General features: G+C 42.6%; 1 protein-coding gene across 1 annotated transcript in view; it reads left to right on the top strand.

Annotated features, from left to right (window-relative positions):
* Positions 1–2,175: 2,175 nt before the first annotated feature.
* The window catches only part of HPCAL1 (hippocalcin like 1), a 110,237-nt gene continuing 99,508 nt past the window's right edge, over positions 2,176–12,904 (top strand). The window contains exons 1-2 of the mRNA XM_087702714.1: positions 2,176–2,315; positions 2,699–2,905. The gene's annotated coding sequence lies outside the window, so the exon portion shown is untranslated. The remainder of the gene's footprint in view (positions 2,316–2,698; positions 2,906–12,904) is intronic.

Genomic DNA, 12,904 nt, shown 5'->3' with positions numbered 1-12,904 from the left:
AGTTAGCATGGTGGTTAAGTGAATCTGGCTTCCCCATTTACTATGGTTGTCAGAAGGTGGCGAAGGGTCATCCCATGACCCCCAAGTCACTGCGACAGTCATAAATATGAGTCAGTTGCCAAGCATCTGAATTTTCATCACATGATCAGGGGGATGCTGTAATGGTTGTAAGCAGTGGTGGGATTCAGCCAGTTCGCACCTATTTGGGAGAACCGGTTGGTAACTTTCTAAGCAGTTCAGAGAACCGATTGTTGGAAGAAATCTCCTTTTGTTTTTCCCCACTTTACAGGGCTAATCCTCTAAGGAAGGCAGGAAGGAAACATTCTGGTGTTGTTTCTAGCCTCATCTTTATTGCTTACAGAAACTGCCTCTCCGGTTAACCCTTATTACCATTGTAACAGCTAAGGCGAAGCGCCCATCGACCTGACTGACACAGTCACATGACCACTGGTCCACGCCTACCCAGCTGGTCATTAGGGAAGAGAACCTGTTGTTAAATTATTTCAATCCCACCACTGGTTGTAAGTGTGAAAAACAAGCATGTCACTTTTTTTCAGCAATGTTGTAACTTCAAACGATCACTAAATGGACTGTTGTAAGTCAAGGGCTACCTGTAACAGCACTGTTGGTAAATACACACACACACACACACACACACACATATGATTTCTTTTACAACCCCCGGTATGCCCAAATATGGGAGGAAGGTCACTACTTCCATTCTCTGTCCTTCGGCTCGTCACAAGAGACCATCCAGGCAGAAACCCAATATTTTTACTGTTGCCTTTTTGTTACATTTTGGTGTATTTGTGCTTTATTTATTTATCAGCACAAATACAACAACAATATATATAAATGTATGTATGTGTGTGTGTGTGTGTGTGTTGTATTTGTGCTGATAAATAAATAAAGGGAGACTAGTATAGATCTATTTCAAGCTATTTAGCTCTCATCAGCTAGCCACACCCTTACTGGATTTGGCTAGCTGATGAGAGCTAAATAGCTTGAAATAGATCTATACTAGTCTCCCCTTATTTTTTTATCAGCACAAATGCAACACAAATGTAACAAAGGCAACAGTAAAAATAATGGCTTTCTGTCTGGATGGTCTCTTGTGATGAGCCGATAGACAGAGAATGGAAGCAGTGAACTTCCTCCCATATTTGGGCATACCAGGGGTTGTGACTCTAAATACATACATACATACATACATACATACATACATACATACACACACACACAAATTGAGTGGTTTGGATCAGGTTCAAAACATCCACGCTACAGAACCTATTAATTTTTTTTTTTTTAAATCCCCAGAACCCCTGAATCAAAAGTTTTAGTGACAGAAAATTGGTTGTATTTGCACAATTTGCACCCATTTCATTGTATTCATGATGTGACAATAAAGGCTATACTATAGGACTCCCCTCCACCTTATGGAACACCACCCAATTCTCCCAGCACCCACTTTTTTTTGGGGGGGGGGAAAAACCACGGTCTGAGTTCCTATCTCTACCCTGTATCCTGTGTGTGTGTGTGTGTGTGTGTGTGTGTGTGTGTGTGTCTCTCTCTCTCTCTCTCTCTCTCTCTCTCTCGAAATCCTCTTAACACGAGTAGGTGGAATACAGACGATCCTCCCCAGAATCGCTCCCCGTTGCGCTCGGGACAGCCTTCCCGTTTTGGAAACTGAGCCGAGCTGGCGCAGTGGTTAAATTCAGCACTGCAGTTCAGCAGTTCGGCTGTTCAAATCCCACCAGGCTCAAGGTTGACTCAGCCTTCCATCCTTCCGAGGTGGGTAAAATGAGGACCCGGATTGTTGTTGGGGGTGATATGCTGACTCTGTAAACCTGCTTAGAGAGGGCTGAAAGCCCTATGAAGCGGCATATAAGCCTAACTATTGCTATTTGCGCCAGCAGCGGGGGAAAAAGTGCCAGGGGTGCATTTACATTCAAAGGGCGCGTGTGTGGGGGGGGGGCGATCCTTCCCGTTCCTCCTGGGCCGCCCAACGCGATTTGATTCCCCGCAGACGGAGAGAGGCCAACTCGGCTCCCTCGGGCCAGCTAAGCGCACTTTGGTGAGTTCGGGACTTCCTGGTAACTTCCTGGCAAAGCGGCTTGTGTAAGTGTGTGTCTGTCTGTGTGTGTGTGTGTGCGTGCGGGGTGGAGTGTGTATGTTTGTGTGTGGCGGGACATACCAAATGCGGCGCTGCTGCGGGAGGCGCTAAGCCCTTCCCGGCCGAGCCCCGGTTGGTTTTGGAGAGAGGGAGCTTTCCTTCTCCTGCAAGCGGCGCCCGAAAGAAGAGATCCCGCGGCCAGGTGAGAGACGGGCAAGCGCGGAGCCCGGCAGAAGTTTGGAGGCTTTCCCTCGGAGCGGCCACCTCCCCCTTCCCCCGCCACCCCTTCTCCCGGGCCGGCTTGTGGTTCCCGCCTCTTAATCCATTCTGCCCTGGCAGCGGCTTTCAAAGCGCTGCTTCTTTTCCGCGGCGGAGCGTAAACCTGCGCGGAGGTTGTGGCGCTTAGGCAGCGCTTCCCGAGGGGGGCCCGGGGCGGTGAGCGCGCCGATGGGGCACTGAGCGCGGCCCTTCCGAGGCACCGGAGCCGCTTTCGCTGCTGCCTTGAAAACTTCTCTCTTTCTCCCTCTTTTTCTCCTCTCTCCCTTCCCCTCTTCCTCCTCCTCCTCCTGCTGGGTGACTCCGCAGCTTTGCTTCCTCTCCGGCTGCCGCTTCTCGCCCTTCCCGCGGTCCCTTCTCTTCTGCTGCCCAAGAGGAGCGGAGCCTGGTCGCTCCTGCGAGAGAGAGAGAGAGCAGGAGCCCCCGAGCGGAGTCGTCCGTCGCCGGCCGATCCCCACGCAGGGATCCGGCGGTGCGAGCGAGAGAAAGGAGGGAGCGCGCAGCCCCAGGAGCCTGGTAAGAAGGGAGCTTTGGAAGGCGCAGCTGGCGCGGGTGACTTCGGGGCAGGGTGGGGTGGTGGTGAGACACATTCCGACGTTCCCTGCACGCCACTTTCTCCCTCTCTTCCATCCATTGTTTCCTTCCTCTCTTCCTCCCTCTTGGCATCTCTTTATTCAGGCTAGGGGGTCTCTTCGGAGACTTTCTTGGACGGAGACGTCGGAATCGGGAGTGTTGGGTCAACCAGCTGCTTAACAGAGACAAGCCAGGCTTGGGCAACAAGCCGGGCTTGGGCAACAAGCCAGGCTTGGACAACAAGCCAGGCTTGGACAAACAAGCCGGGCTTGGACAAACAAGCCGGGCTTGGGCAACAAGCCGGGCTTGGACAACAAGCCAGGATTTTCAAGCCCCCTGATGCCCCCCCCTTTTTTCTTTCCTCCTTCACCCTCTTGACAAATGTAGAACCTTTCCCAACATGGGTGAAGGCGTCTGGGCTGGCCAAGGTGTGGCGAGATGCGCGGTGCCCTTGCACGGCTTGGCCTTGCCTAGAGAAATGTTGGGCGATCCTACAAATGGCTTTTGTGCGGTGGGTGCCAGCCTATTAATCCACGTATTAATTCATTTCGCAGAAGTCTTGCTTATTTTTTGGGTTGCGGTTGGGAGTGGTGTGTTGTGATTGGTTTGCCAGCCTATTAATCCACGTATTAATTCATTTCGCAGAAGTCTTGCTTATTTTTGGGGTTGCGGTTGGGAGTGGCGTGTTGTGATTGGTTTGCTTAAAGCCAGGTACAACTTCCTTCCGTGCCAGAGAACTCATCCCGCTGGAGACAGATGTCTATTCTAATTAAGCCTTCTCGAAATACCTCCCTCCCCCATCCCCGCATGTTAAATACATGTAGTTAAACAGCCTCTTACTTTATTTACACTGTCAAAAATAGTCAGATCTTTTCTTCAGCCAGTTAGCTTCTCGATGAGTAAAACGGGTTCTGCGCATTAAACGAATGTTAAAAGTTATTGGTAGCCGGCAGGTTTTGCGTTGGGAGCAATTAATATTTGACTTGCTGTATGAACAAATGCATAAATATTAAACCCTAACTCAAAAGTGTCTCTCACTTTCTCCGTATTACTCTTGTCAAAGTCTGGTTTCTTTCCTTGTCAGTCCTAATTGTCTTTTCTGAGAGGAGATCTGATGATCTAGATTGGTATTGTTTAAAAGAAAATAGATCGCCGTATACAGTGGCGTCAAATTTCCATGGAAGTCGCCTATACCCACGTTGGGTGAAGAGGCGTCAAGTACAAGAAGTACAAGTACAAAAGAAAGAACCTATTTCATCATGGAGATTTTAAAGCATCCTTTTAGGGAAAAACATTTCCTCTCTCAAATTGGGTAGGTGGGTTATTGAGACAGCAGATTTAAAATTCCCGGCCAATTTCTGACCATTACAGCCTCTTCAAGGGATGACAACAATAAACTTTTCAAATGTTTTTCAGCACTCCCTTCCCTTAGGACCTTTCTGAGTTTGAAGCTTGCTTTTAAATTTAGGAATTGTTTGCAAATTGTTGGTGCTTTACGTAAGTTCTTCCCAGTCTTCATTCAGTGGTTTCCATTGCTGCAGAAAAGAAAAGGGAAACCTGTGATAATAGTTATATCTGCTTTGACTTTGAAGCACCCTGCTGCTTCCTCATCTCCTTTCTCCAGTCTCTGCATATTGTCCTTACCCTTTTTTTCCTGAATATTCTAGATGACTTGAACATATGCTATTCAGAACATTTTCAGATTACAAGTAAGGAAATCCCTCCATTCTTTTACAGTATATAAATGGATGCATCTTGAACTGAAACTTAAGTTGTTGCTCAGTTATTATACAGTATTGTTGATCTCTACTTTTTTTCCTCATACATTCTGTACAATTATTCCCGGTCAAGATGGAATACCGTTACGCTATATGTACCTTTAGGAAGGAACTTTGTTACCTATACAAATCTGTATTGTTCAATCGATCTTTATAAAGCCTGAAGGGAAAATATGTCTGGTTTCAAACTCAATTTTTTTAATGAACTGCTTTCACGTTCTTTGGTGGAAGTGCTTATTTGCTGTGATTTAGGCACATGTTAGAATGATTAGATCTTTTCCACTGAGAGATAAATTATTTAGTTGATACATGGAGTAATCTAGATAAGAAAAGCTTAAACTGCATTTCCCCCCCCACTAGATTAAAGCAGAAAATGTCATTTGGGTACTATAGACTTATTCCTGTGATGAAATATATTATCACCATTGAATTCAACAAATCCTATAAACTGTCCTGCGTAAGATTTTACTCCTGAAGTGATTTTATAGTCTTATATATATACTGCTGCTTTTGTAAAGGTTATACGTGTTTAATTCTGCATCCAATTCTGTGCACCTGCTGAAGTCTATAGGCTTTAGTGAGTGTAAGTGAACACAAAACACCACTTAAAATCCAGTTTGCAGAATTGATGTACCTTTAAAAATGTTCTTAACCTGTGGCTTGTTTTTTATACTATGTACGGGACTGTGTATCATAACTGCATTGGGAATGAGTCTGAAACACTTATTCTTGTTTCTATAGTTTCTAATACAAAATAAATTATTTCATCTCAGATCTATTGCATAAAACATATCAGAAATATATATCCTGTGATATATAGCGAGAAAGCCTGGTACATTATACATAGAGTAGCAAGTAATCACTTATTGCTTGCTCAGGTTGACTGTATTAATTAGATGATGTTGACCACTTCTGGTGTTTGAAATGCGTTTTTTAATTATAAAAAAAATACTGCAACCAGAAACCCACCAAATAGTAATGACCACTATAGATTTTATATGAAGTTTGGGGAATTCAATTTTTTTTTAAAGAAGCATATGTCTAAGATAACCATTTGCCTCATCAGCTTAATTCACATTTTTTCTTTTTAACAAGGCATATAGAAATTAACCTTCCGATTTCTATATACCTTGCTCTTGAGCTGTTGTATACAACCAAAGGAAAGGGATGCTCTTCTCCTCCATTCCCTGGTGGGAAAAAGTTATGTAATGCTAAAAACCATTCTTTGGGAAATTACATCATTTGGAGCACTACATTCATATCCCAAATATAAGATTGTAGATTCAGAAATCACTCATTTGGCTGAACATTGTTCTTCATGATTTCTGAATTATTTGGTACTATAAATTTGTGGAATTTGGAACTAAGGAGCTTTTTAATCCGAGAGATAAATTTATTCCCAAGAGTACTCAAAGGCATGTTGTTTCTATTAAAAAGACTGTATACCTTATAATTCGAAAGGTTGTGAATGCAAATTTATAGCCGCAAATGAAAACACCTGGGGTCCATTGATTTGTTATAGAGAAAATAACCAGAGGACTTCCAAATTTGAGTTAATGCCTTTTGTGCTGGGCAAATCATGGCTTATGTAAGCCTGTAAGCAGGTGTGTATTGAGGAAAGTAAGGAGACATAGCTGAATATAATTAAAAGCCACTTGGAAGAGTAATTAGTTGCTATAGTAGAAAGCACATATAATAGCCCCTCTTATTTTTGTGTCCTGCAGTAATGTGTAACTGGCATAGGACAGGCAGACTTATAGGTATCTCTTCCGTGCCAACAAAACACCAATGATTTATTTTATTTTTATTCAAAAGTGAGGGAAGTAGTTTTTAAGAGCAGCCTGCCATTTTTATTCCATAGAAAACATCTGGGCTTCTTAGAACCCAGTTACTTTCATATGAAGTAGAGATAACCTTATTTTGTTTTGACAAAAAACCTTGCTCCTGTGATTAAAAAAAAATATATTGAGGAAGAGATCGATCCCATAGCTACTTTCTCAGGAGGCTAGAGGGGGTGACTCTGAGGAGAACTGATATACGCTCCCGTAGAATAAAGCAGGAAGCAGTACAATTTCTGTAGGATGGAGAGGGAAAGTGAGCACATTGAAGATATAAAACTAGGTATGAATGAATTAAGAGGATAGAGTTGGGCAAACTAGACTGGGAGTGTGAACAGTGGAGAGTGGTGAAGGAACTCAGGAGGGTTAACTTGACAGGAAGGGCACAGCAATTTTTGCAGAGGTGGGTTCGCACCAGTTCGGTAGAACCGGTTCGTCGAATCTACCGAACCGGTTAGAAGAGGTTCCACCAGAAAGCAGGCCACACCTACAGAAGAAGTTCCAAAAAATTTTGAGACCCACCACTGACAGAGAGAGAGAGAGAGAGAGAGAGAGAGAGAGAGAGAGAGAGAGAGAGAGAGAGAGAGAGAGAGAAGGAAGGAAGGAAGGAAGAAAGAAAAAAGAAAGAAAGAAAAAGTGAGAGATGGAAGAAAAAAAGGAAAAAGGGACAGAGACAAAAGGAAGGAAAGAGAGAGAGAGAGAAAACACATGGCCGGCAAGCCACTCCCACCAGGTCACATGGCCAGCAAACCACTCCCACAAAGGAGGCCACACCCACAGAGTAGGTTCGAAAAATTTTCGAAACCCACCACTGAATTGTTGGGATGGCAAATTAAAGACAGAAGTTGCATTCATGGTACTGTCCCTTCTCACAGGCAAGCAAGCTAAGCTGATTAGTTGTTTTGGGGCTTATGTAGTCATACAAGAGTTTGTAGCACAGCAATTCCTCCAAATGACAAAATTTTGAGGATCCCTCCCTCCCCTGACCTCAACCAAAGGTGTGATTGGGACTAAGGTTGGGCAAGAATCAACATACCATCTAACATCAGTCATCACATTTCCATCTACGGAGCAAACAAAATAGTACAGGAGTGGAACCTGGACTCCACTCCCAAATTACATTTTTCCCCCCCAGTGGAAACAAACATCTAACTTCAAAGCCATTTCCTTCAATGAGACAGACCAGTCCCCGAAAATCTGCACCCTACTTTTAAGAAAGTCAACCTGGTTGCCTTCCCCTGCCCCATTTTATCTTGATTGGCATGTTCTCCATAGAAGCAGGAAATCTCAACCCTCCTTCTGGTTTAACCAGCCAGAGTGAACTCCCAACAGCTGGGAGTGAAGTCCAACAGCTATCTACCCCTAGATAGCACACCACACGTTGAGGGCAAGAGCCTTGTACCACAGCTTTCAGAACCTATGTCCCCAGTTGGACAGGAATTAACCCCTGGCATACACATCACAGATACTTAAGCTTGGATCCCTGCCAGAATCCTGCTAGACTATCCAGGGATTCGCTTATCCAGGTTTTGTAAGTTCTGTTCTGCTGTCCATGTTTACACTCCCTGCCAATTTTATAATTCCCTTCAAATTCCTTCATCATCATCATCACTCCTGTCTCTTCCCCCACCTGGTACTCACAGCCCACAGTTTGAAAAAAAACTCTGTCATTGAATGGTAGATTTAACTCATACCTGACAGCAAAAAAATAACTTGTTCCCTCTGCCCCCTTTTCAGTTCTGGTTTGGCCAAAAACATTTCGGTTTATAGCTTCTTTCCAAGAACTTTTAAAACGTCAAGGTGGAGGAGCTACGGGGGACGTGGCACGTGGTTTTGATGGACTTAGATGGAACAGATTTAAAAGTAGAGGCATCTTTATGCCTTTAGAGCCGAGGTGGCGCAGTGGTTAAATGCAGCACTGCAGGCTACTTCAGCTGACTGCACTTCTGCAGTTCGGCTGTTCAAATCTCACCGGCTCAAGGTTGACTCAGCCTTCCATCCTTCCAAGGTGGGTAAAATGAGGACCCGGATTGTTGTTGGGGGCAATATGCTGACTCTGTAAACCGCTTAGAGAGGGCTGAAAGCCCTATGAAGCGGTATATAAGTCTAACTGCTATTGCTATTTATAGGCACAAGTCCTACCCCTTGAGAATTTCAGCAAAATTGTTCTTCAATTCCTCTGTCACATGCTTCTGAGCTGGGCCCAACTCAGTTTGTATACGACTTGGGATGCGATCTTGAAAGGGAAGAATGATGACTAGGGAGTCCTGTGTGATGCAGTAGAGGTGTGTGGTAATCTTAAACACACACACACACACACACAAAAGAGGACAATAGGAAGTAAAAAACAGTTCCTGGGGAGAAAAAAAGTCATAATATACAGTCAGCTGACTGCAGGACATTGCAAGAGGCTGTAAATATGGGCCAGTTGCCAAGCCCCCCCACCCCAAATTCAGTCACATGACGTGGGAGGGACAACCATTGGATCTTTGAAACTGGTTCCTAATTAGCCCTGGGAAGGTCCGTCATAACTTTGAGGACTACCCGTGTTGTTTGTCCACATGCATTCGTCCCCTTAATGTGCATTTTGTATTGATGAAACTCACATAAGATGGAATTAAATAAACATTTATAAAGCAGCTGCAGGTAACTCGTTCGTGGCAAGAGAGAATATAAGATCAGAGAACAAACATATCCAAGTGCTAAGCAGGACTTCGATATGTTTGTTTAGTTTTCATCTTATTAGTAATGGCTCAGCATCTTAACTGAAGTCCTCTTGTTTTCTCAAACCCACACAAGACAAGGCGCGTAACTACAGGAGTTTCTTGCACTGCGGTTTCAGTACTAACATTTCAGCTATGGGGAATGGGGTGGAAAGGAGATAGCGTTCGTATTCTTCCATCAGAACTATCACCAAAACTGGCTTAACATTCTACCAGCTGCTCCAGAGACAGCGTTGCGTCGAGAATTGCATCAGATTTGTACATCCCGCTAAAGACTCTGTGCCGATAAGCAGTAATTGCTACCTTTAACAAAACACCTTCTTTGTGGTAAGTGATCTGGGCTCATTTACGTTCTCCTATTACAGACTGTTTAAGAGTTTTGTCGAAAGGCAAATATTGCTTTTTTTCTCTCTAAAGAACGATGGAATGAAGCAGTTGGGATAAAGAAATACATTTTGGCCATGCCTTAGAATTTTGGCATGTGTGTTGGGTAGAGTTGATTTCAGAACTGTTAGGGAGGGAGAGGAGAATGTTTATGGGAGCCAAAAATTAGATATATGTGTGGGTGTAAAGCTGATATTTACATCATTTTTTTTTAAAGTTTGCTTGGATATTGAATAATGGCACTGCATTTGAGATATAGGTACTTTTTCAATTTTGTAAAAGTGGGCTACATACAAATTCCCCATTCTGGAAGCCCTTTTTGTATGAGAGAACACAATCCTGGTGCTTTCTAACTTCTTAAATCTCTGCAGTCAGTCCTAATTCTGCTTTTCCTAGGATACGCAGTATATAGAATGTAATGTCAGATACAGAATGATTTGAATTGTGAAAATGGATATAGTATCAATATAAGCACCTTGAATTGTACTCAGAAGCACTCTGACAACCCATGTGGCTTAGAGACTAGTGGTATTACATGTGCTGAATCACCAGCGCCATTTGAGCCATGGTGGTGCAGTGGTTAGAATGCAGCACTACAGGCTACTTCTGTTACTTGCTGGCTATCAACAGTTCGAGTCTGTAAACTGCTTAGAGAGCTAATGCAAAATATGTTTAGAGTTCTCTTGTTTTTTTCTATTTGTTGCAAGTTGAATTAGTTTTGGTATGTGTTTTAAAAAGGAGACATCAGTGTGTGTGTGTGTGTGTATGTGTGTGTGTGTGTGTGTGTGTGTGTGTTGCATTTGTGCTGATAAATAAATAAAGGGAGACTAGTATAGATCTATTTATAGCTCTCATCAGCTAGCCATACCCTTACTGGGATTTGAACCTGGGCTGTATTACATATTAGGCAGTTGTGTTAGCCACTAAGCCACAGTCTCTCCTCCTTTATCAGCTAGGCCAGGGAAATAAATATTTATTTATTGTGTCACAACCCCTGGTATACCCAAATATGGGAAGGAGCATATATATATATATACACACAAATTTGTGTGAAATAAAAAAAACCAAAACTTCTATGTACTTATTTGGGAAATACAGATGTTTTCAACATAATAGCATAATAGCATTTTTCTCTGACTCTTTCCCATCTCTCTGGGGAAAGAAAAACATTGAATAGTGGGAAGATCACAAAATTTTACTGAAAATAAAGTGAATCAAAAGCTTCATATAGTACATTTTCACAGGGTAAAGGCTAACCTTTACCCTTTCCTTCCACTGTGTCAAACAATCATGAGCTTTCTTTAGCCCGTCTCCCAAATGGATAAGCGTGCAAAATCTTATTTATCTCTAAACCAGATTGTTGGAATAGCAGAACATGGTCCAGTGTTCACTCATTGGCTGCCTTCCAATTGTGTATCACAAGGGCTCTTAAGTTTGTTTGCTATTTAGGGTACGTGCAACTATTTTTGGCAATAATGTTTTATGATTTCTCTGTTACCACAGTCTGCCAGGGTGAGTGGGAAGATCAGGTCAGTAGGAATTCAGGCCAGCCCTACCCACTTGTTTTGCATGTCCTTTTTTAAACAGCAAATTGTTCTATTTTCTTTAAAGGAAAAAAAAACATATTTATCCTCCCCCTCATGCTTTCTAAATGTCGTTTTGCCTGTCTTGCATGGATAAGAGACTTCCTTAGCTTGTTCCATCTCTCTTCCTGCCTATTCCATTGATCTTTTCTCTAAATGTCTACATGCACTGCATAAAAGGAATAATCTTCAGATCCCATTCAGTGGTGGCTTTCAAAAATTGTTCGAACCTACTCTGTGGGTGTGGCCTCCTTTGTGGGAGGGGCTTGCCACCCATGTGACCGGATGGGAGTGGCTTGCTGTCCATGTGACCGGATATGAAGATGCCGACGACACTTGTCAGAACCACCTTAAATCACCTCACACACAGCACTGGCATGCATCAGAATAAGATGTAAACTTGTTTTTTAAAAGGCATCTTTGGTTTGCGTTAAAACAACTTCAACACACACAATGTTCTGATTGCACCACAAACGCAGTAGTCATCCTTACCTTTCACAGAGGCACTGAGTTTTATAAATAGGAGCATGAGAGTGTAGAATAATCATATCCAAGGACCAGTGGTGGGTTTCAAAAAATTTTGGAACCTCTTCTGTAGGTGTGGCCTGCTTTCCGGGTCCATCAGCATTGGGTGCTGATGGTCTGAAACAACTTTCAAAGTCCAAGTTATTGTTGGATTGTGTATAGTGAAAAATGCAGCCCTTTTCTTTTCAATTATTAAATTGTAAATGTATTAAATTTGCCATCTCCAAGTTGTTCTTAGAAGTATCATTTTAAACATTTCTCCTGATTTGTGGGAAGATTCAGAAATTTCAGATAAACACCAAAAACATTCGTAGACCTAATTTTTGAAAGTGACCAATTCCATAGCCAGTGGAATATTGGGAGATAGCAGAAAATTGGATACTGTAATACCAGATTGTTATTGGCTAATCTTGAAAATATGATATAATATTTACCATGTTGTCCCGAAAATAAGACAGGGAGTTATTTTCGTTTGACCCCCCCAAAATAAGCACTTGGCCTTATTTTCAGGGAGGTCTTATTATTTTTGAGGTGCAGAAGGTTTCAAGTGTGGTCACCTCATGGCTACTGCTATGTTGCATTATTTTCAGGGAGGGCTTATTTTCAGGGGAGGGCTTATTTTAGTGCATGTGCTCAAAAGCCTGATTGGGTTTATTATTTGTGGAGGTCTTATTTTCAGGGAAACAGTATTATATACATGTTAAAACATAATGGCCATTTAAGGGTTAATTACAATGTTTAAAATCAGAATAACTTGTTACGCTATTTAGCATCCTTAAGCAACTGTCCCAGTAGCCTGGAACATTTTACAACTTAGAGAGTTAAATGACATACATAAATATTCCAGTATGAGAAAAGTTGGAAGACTATTTGACCCAGTTCATGGCTGTTTTGGGAAAATTTTTTAAAGCTAGCAGAGACTTGCTGTCTGATCTGTAGGTCCTTCAGAAAAATCCTCATCTAATGAGATTTGTTTAAACTAAGAATGCATGTTTGGAATTGCAGCTTTTAGCCCAGATACTACAAAAGAGAAACATTAGTGGCAAAGTGTATCTGAAAAGGCAGAATTCAAAAGACTAAACATATTCTTCTGCTAGTGACAAAAAACGCT

Source organism: Thamnophis sirtalis, unplaced genomic scaffold (assembly GCF_051295495.1).
Source record: "Thamnophis sirtalis isolate CommonGarterSnake01/CBP01778 unplaced genomic scaffold, rThaSir2_p1.2 scaffold_16, whole genome shotgun sequence".
NCBI lineage: Eukaryota > Metazoa > Chordata > Lepidosauria > Squamata > Natricidae > Thamnophis > Thamnophis sirtalis.
The sequence above is the reverse complement of the archived record's forward strand: the minus strand, read 5'-3'. Positions and strand labels throughout refer to the sequence as shown.